Consider the following 6,872-nt stretch of genomic DNA (forward strand, 5'->3'; position numbering starts at 1 on the left):
CTTTCAAAACTGCGGAGAATGACGGATGGCCAACATCCCACACTGGTCGAGTACGCTCATGTTTAATTCTGTCTGCAACCTTTCTTTCCAGCCAGTCATCCAGCTGCTGAGCCCAGGTCCCAGTCTGTGCCACCCAGGGGACCTGAAGAGAGCTGTGGTTCTGAGAAGAGGCCCTTTCTGTCCATCACCTTCAACATTTCCCTCAGCAGAACATTCAATTTATTTTATAGCTTCACTCCACTTGATAGCACTGACCTCCCAGATCCCTTGGAGAGTAATGAGATGGCAGGACTGATCTGAGCGTTGAGACCGCCCTGCTCGGATCTTCAGGAGAGTCGCCCTGTAATAAAAAGGGAGAAGGCTGAAAAGGGGATTAATTTTGTTCAAGCTGTTTTGTGTTTTCAAAAGAAACTCCTCTCAAACCCCAGAGAACCTGCAGTAGTGTCCCTTCTCTGATAGGCATGTGTGATCGGTTCGTCACGCCCGTGATTCATCTTTAAAGCTAAATAAAAAGGACAGGTTGCAATGCAGAGCTGCGTCTCGCATGACAGCATGTCCCAGAGTTGACTCAAAATGTCAGCAAGGAGCAGAACTGTTTAGAAAGAGGTCAGATTTCAATTAGAAGAGTGCCATGCTGTGGCCAGAGGAAGAAAATGCACCCATTGAATTCGTGGAAACAAAACACTTTTTGAAAACTTTGGCTTCAGAGATTTGGAAAAGTTTTTATTCATTGACCAGATGACATAAAAAGCATACGAAACCTCAACATTTAGGCCTATGGGGGTTGCGTTGGCAGTGAAGCTACTCGATACTTAGATACAAACAACAAAAAAGTAGAATGTATTAAAGATAATTAACAATTAACTAAAGCACCAATTTTAGCCGGTCACGTTCATGATAAAATGTTTAGCTTTTGTCCCTCATTCAAAAATGTGTAATACTACAAAGTCAATGAATAAATTTGTTTTCTCTATAGGTTTTAGTAAAACTTTAATTGAATATCAAATACTGTATCTTATTTCAGTCATTTGAGACGCACACCACCGATCTTTGTTTTTACACCAGCCTGTCACTCACACAGGTCACAGCTGTATTCCTTCCTGTCCCACTGATTAACAAAAACATTAATCAGACCTTCAGGTGATTACTATGTATAAACATCATTGATACTCCATGTGGCCTTGATGTCAACATGTTTCCCTGTGTTTATGTCAGAAGATGGCCATGTGTCCTTCACCTGTGCATAAGCTTCTCGCTGGACAATTACAGTGCAACCTTATTCCGAGGAGAGAGAAGCGCGCGGTGGCAGAGTTAGATGAACAGAAAAAATAGGAGACAGTTAATGGCAGAGAAACTTGGAAGTTAAGAGAGATAAAGTGGAAGTGAATAGGGAAGAGAAACGTAAGGCAGCGACAGAGAAAAGCTAGGAGTTAGGCATGAGGAAGTGGCTGAGAGCGTAGAAGATAAAGAGGAAGATAAATCTGGCAGAGTTTGGAGTCCTGGAAGAAAGGAAACATTGAGTAAGACATCTGCGGTGGGCGAGGACAACTGTGTCCTTTTGAGGACACAGTGGCAACGTTTGAGTCCTATCTATCAGAAACTAGTTGCATTTAGTTTCCTCCTGTGTCTAAATAAATTCTTTGGTGCTTGACATATACATGGGAGAAAGCAAGTCTTCCCATGAATGTAGCAGACTGTCAATAGGGCTGTTTTGGGAAGAAAATCAATTTATTAAATCCCAAACTCAGCTGGGCTGTTGAATCTCAATGATTCTCTTTGGTGTTCTTGCAAATAATGTCTCGACAGCACTGAGCCATCAGCCCAGTCTGAGGCACTGCTTCAGGCTTACTGCAAAGGAATGAAGCGTAGAGGCAGCTATAAATATCCCATCTGTCCCGGCAGCAAACACAATTAAACTCCATTTGAAGTCTTCAAAAACGCAGGTCAGAAAAAATACCTGCTGTTATTAGTGTGGTATTGTTTGAGCTCAGAGTTTCCACTGCCTCTAACGCAGCATTCCATGGGATTTTGTGTAGCAAAGACGAGAACCCGTTTGATAAGAATCAAGCTCATTGAGACAATTTAAGGCTGTTGTAAGGGAATTTTTCTTCCTAGATTGATCCCTTTGAACTGGGGAAATTAGCACGGAAACATTATTTTCCACTCCATTCCCCAAAACAAATGGGTAAACACATAAAATGTGCTCTGTCTGTCGACGAACAAAAGAAGCATGTGGAGGTCTAGGAAAATATCAGGAAAAGACCGAGAGGAAAATAAACTCCATTTAAGGACTGAAAGTCTTGGCTCAAATAAAAGAGAAACTTGTATTTTGATTACATTTGATTTGATGACTGATAATCATCATTAACTCAACTTGTGTGTGTGTGTGTGTATTTATTTATTTCATTTTTTATTTTTTATACTGTGTCACATCTTCATTTTAACTTGGAGACAGATCTTTGCTTTGGTTTTGTTGGTCATTTGTGTTGTGTGCTTTCACACCCAGGAATACTTTGTTACTGGGGTGGTCTGAGATCTCTTTAGAAAAACACATTCCCGACCCAGGATCCTGATTTATGAAGATGTGGTGATATCATTCGGCACCTTCCAGGGCTAGCCACCTCTGCCCACCCTGATTATTAGATTAATTTCTTTCTTTTTCTGGAACATCTGGAAGCCATAGCTGTGGCTAACAAGGGCTTTTAAAATCATGTACTACATCAAGTGAATCATACCAGAGGATATTTATAAGGCTGCTGGGACAGGAAGCTGTCATTCAAAACTCTGCATCATTTTTTCCTTAACTCTTGGGAGTGTGTGATTTGTTCAAAAGTTCATCATACATTGGATTGCAGGGTTTTTCTATACCCACTCACCGTATTTAGACAAAGCTTAAGAAAACATCTCATAATTCCATTTACAATACCTTTAAAAAGTATTCATGACATTTTGTTGTTTTACAACCACAAGCGGCAATGTGTCTTACTGGTGTTTCATGGCTGTTTGCTACAACATGAAGTAGCACATAAGAAATAATAAAATAAGCTAATGATAGCGACTGTTTTATTTTAAAAAAGGCTTCAGACTGCCTTCACTAATTAGTGCGCACTGTCTACTTGTGTGTTGTTTCATTAATACAGCTGATTTGTGAAAGTGTCAGAGGAAGAATGTCAAAGCAGAAAGCCATTACCGAAAGAAAGGAAAATAAATCCTGTTTGCAATAAACCTTGGACAGGACACATGAAACATGTAGAGGGAGGTGCTCTGCTGGGATAAGACCAAAACTGAACAAGCTGTATATGTGATGAGAATGTAAAACAGCGCGCCACTCCGACTTTACAAGCTCACTTTGAAAAGTGGTGGCAGTATCATAGTGTGGGGATCCATCTCTTTGATAGGGATGGAAAAGCTTTTTACATTGGATGGAGCCGATTACAAGAGAGTCCAGGAAGAAAGCCTGTCAGTGACTGCAGAAGTGTTTCTTCCTCCTCTGCTGTCTTTGCTTAATTAAAACTAGAATATAAGGAAGAAAGATTAGAAATTATCTCCGTTCCACACCATTTCACTGTTCGCTACTATCAGCTGCTAAACTCAAACTTAAATACCTGCTGGAGTAGATAGGCCCTTAAGAAACACATCATAATCCTGAAATACAATTAGTCTTGAATTTGAGTTGATAAAAATGACTAAAAGTCTTAACTTAGTTACCATTTTTCAAGAAAGGAGTCAAAAGATTTTTCATCTACACACAAGTTTGAAATCAAAGCTGCTTATTTGCTCAATTTTCCCTGCAGTAAATATGTCATTACTTCTTAAACAAAAGCCAATGCAAAAACACAGCTCTAATGATGCAAAGAGAGTTTGAAAATAAAATTAGCTTAGAGTGGAGGAGAAAAGTGCCCAGCCTCGTTCAAAGCTCTGAAATAAATAGGGCAAAATTTAATACTCGAGGAAGCAGAGCTTAATAAATTAAAGCTATAAACAAGTCAATTTCCCCTAAATTAAAACTACTTTGCCATTTTTTCTCAATAGAAAGAAATACTGCAGTAGAAATAAAAATCTACTGATGACAACTTGACAGTTATTTGAAACACCACAAAATGTATTTTTATAAGTTTTCAGACCAGATCAATGTCGCGTTATATAGCCTCTCAGGCTCTAGAGTTTATCTTTGCATTCATCACAGTGTTTCACAATAACAACCAAAGCATAAAATCTCATATTTTGGGCCTGGGGCCTAAGCCTTCTGGACATTTGTTGGGGTATGACAACTCCCAAGTCTCTTGGACATTTTCCAGTGATTTCTAAGATTTGCTGATAATCTAAGGCCAACATCTTAAAGTCTTTCCTAAGTAAATTATTTTTCTTTTATGGTGTGTTCACTGTTTTAGGGGAGTACTGTTAATCCATTCAGACCTGGGTTGTTTTCTCTGCATTGACGCAAGCAACCTCAAACTGAGCTGCTTTCTATACATTGGCACGGGACCAGTGAGTCGAATACTGGACTCTCATTCCAGAAGTCTGTGTGATTTTGCTTTTCCCTCATCCCTTTCTCTCTGGCATACTTCAATTCATCTTAAATGACCTCCACTTTGTGTCATTTTCTCCAGGAATTTCCTAAGTACTCATCTTCCTGATCTCAGTTCAACTTCCTTGAGCTGGTTATCAAAGCAACACTTGAGGCGCCTGCCTGCACACCACTGGACTCACCTCTATATCCTCTGGACAGTTAACTCCTCACAATCTTTACCAGGACAAACAATTGCCTTGATCTGTATCCCTGCAGCCACAGGCTCCCTGTGGCTGCAGGGATACAGGTGCTTTTAGTTTTGCACAAAATGAAAACTAATTCCTTTAGTTTGCATTAGGGTTTTAGTCAAAGACAGCTGTTAATATCTTATTTTTCCTTTTGGGATTAAGTATTTCAAATGAAATTGAATTAACACACAAATTAAATTGACTTAACACTAGAATCTGATTTTATTTGTATTGTATTAAAGAGGCAGGATTATGTAAAATCAACTTAACATTATGACATCAGTGAGCTCTCATTACCTAAGTCTTAGTCATTTCTATCGCTTTAATCTTAAATTCTCTGTCAAGAGTCACAGTTGGAGTGGCCATATTGGTAAAATAAAAATAAATAAATAAACCCAAATTGTTAGTGGCTATGAATATTTTGACCATGCACATTTTTTAGATGAACTTTCAGATAAAAACATTTTTTGTAAATGCTACTTTTAAGATTGTATATCCGGTGATAAGCAGTGGTTTTCATTTTAATATTTTGTGCAAAGCATTTTGTTGTTTTTATCATTTTGACATAGACACATAAATGTAATTATTATGACATGAATTAACATAAAATTGCATGCTACAACAACTAAATGAAAACAGACTTCAAAGGGATGTTTTCATAATGCAAAAACTATATGAGTAATGCTGTATGCATTGCACAAAACTATGCAAGTCTTACAAACTATATATATATATATATATATATATATATATATATATATATATATATATAAATATATATATGTATTATTGTCCCCAAATAATGTTGTTTTTTCAACAACAGAGCATCTGGCATGTCCTCTTTTAATTTGTTTTAAACAGTGCAGGATTTGAAGTCAACTCATGCAACATCCAACTGCATAAAAGAGTAAATACAAATTTGATATACTTGCTGGAAGGAACAATTCCCTGAGCCTTTGTAGAGGTAGAAATACCATCTAATCACTGGTTTTTCTTTTTAATTCCCTCTTGAATGGTAATTGTGTAATTTAAAAAGGAGGATGCTGGGGCTTCTCCAGTTGCATGGTTAGAGTCACCGGTGTGTGTGTGTGTGGAACCAAATGGACTGTGGGATTGATGGTCAGGAAATGAACACACAGGCTGAAATCACTTGGCCATTCATTGCACTGCCATGAACAAAGCTACTCAGATTCCTTTTTGGAGCATCGCCGGACAAGTGCCAAGGATCGTCTGCCTATGAAAGTTGAGGTAGTACAGATTGTATGTTTGGGTGTGTAACTTTATACAGTATGCACACACACACCCACATATAAGGAAACACAAGTGGGCTTGTTAGAGCTTTTCATGGCCGTACATGATCTATGCAGGAATGAAGCTCTCATACTGTAGTGCATTGCCCCTGAGCATTGTTGCTCCCCTGCTGGGTGCTGCTGGGCATCTCGTGATTAGCTCTGCACACAGGATGACGAGATGTGACTGCTAATCTAGTAACGCAGACGGACGGAACCCAATTTGTATTCCAGATTTTTGCTGCTCAAACATTTCAGTTAAAATCTTAAAGTTATGAAACCATAACTTATAAGTGCCAGAAGTCTTGGACAGTGTGTGACATATGAATTTCCTCTGTTGCTACACAGATTCTCTGTATGGCTTGTTGCACAGCAAAATGCTTCATGTCAGTGACTCAATCCAATCTCCTGGGTGTCCTTGGATGGAAAACCTTTTAACCAATTTGAATAATAAACTCAACTTGACTGGATTGTTTGATAAATAGGATCAAATCGAATGTGCGTACTGGACACGATCTGATTGAATTGACTTTTTTTTGCAAAGAGCCTTGAGACGACATGTGTTGTGAATTGGCAGTATATAAGTAAAGTGAATTAATTTGAATGGACACTTCACTCTGCATGCTTCATAGTTGCGATGATGCAGAACAAATTTTTTTCTCCTTGCACACCTCCCACTGAAGTTAAAATTATGAATGCTCTTTCTCTACATAAGGGTTGTTCAGCCAACATTGAATTACCTTCTTAGTATCCAATCAAGTTTAGTAGAGGCCTGGTAATGAGCCATTCATTTCATTCAGGTGTGTTGGGGCATGGATGCATCCA

The 6,872-nt window shown here is 38.6% G+C and overlaps 1 long non-coding RNA gene across 1 annotated transcript in view; it reads left to right on the forward strand.

The window, feature by feature from the left end:
- Nucleotides 1–2,373, forward strand: part of LOC103463463 (uncharacterized) — a 102,909-nt gene extending 100,536 nt beyond the window's left edge. The window contains exon 8 of the long non-coding RNA XR_533515.2: nucleotides 92–2,373. This is a non-coding gene — a long non-coding RNA (uncharacterized LOC103463463). The remainder of the gene's footprint in view (nucleotides 1–91) is intronic.
- Nucleotides 2,374–6,872: the final 4,499 nt, after the last annotated feature.

Source organism: Poecilia reticulata, chromosome 4 (genome assembly GCF_904066995.2).
Source record: "Poecilia reticulata chromosome 4, P_reticulata-male-v2, whole genome shotgun sequence".
Lineage (NCBI taxonomy): Eukaryota > Metazoa > Chordata > Actinopteri > Cyprinodontiformes > Poeciliidae > Poecilia > Poecilia reticulata.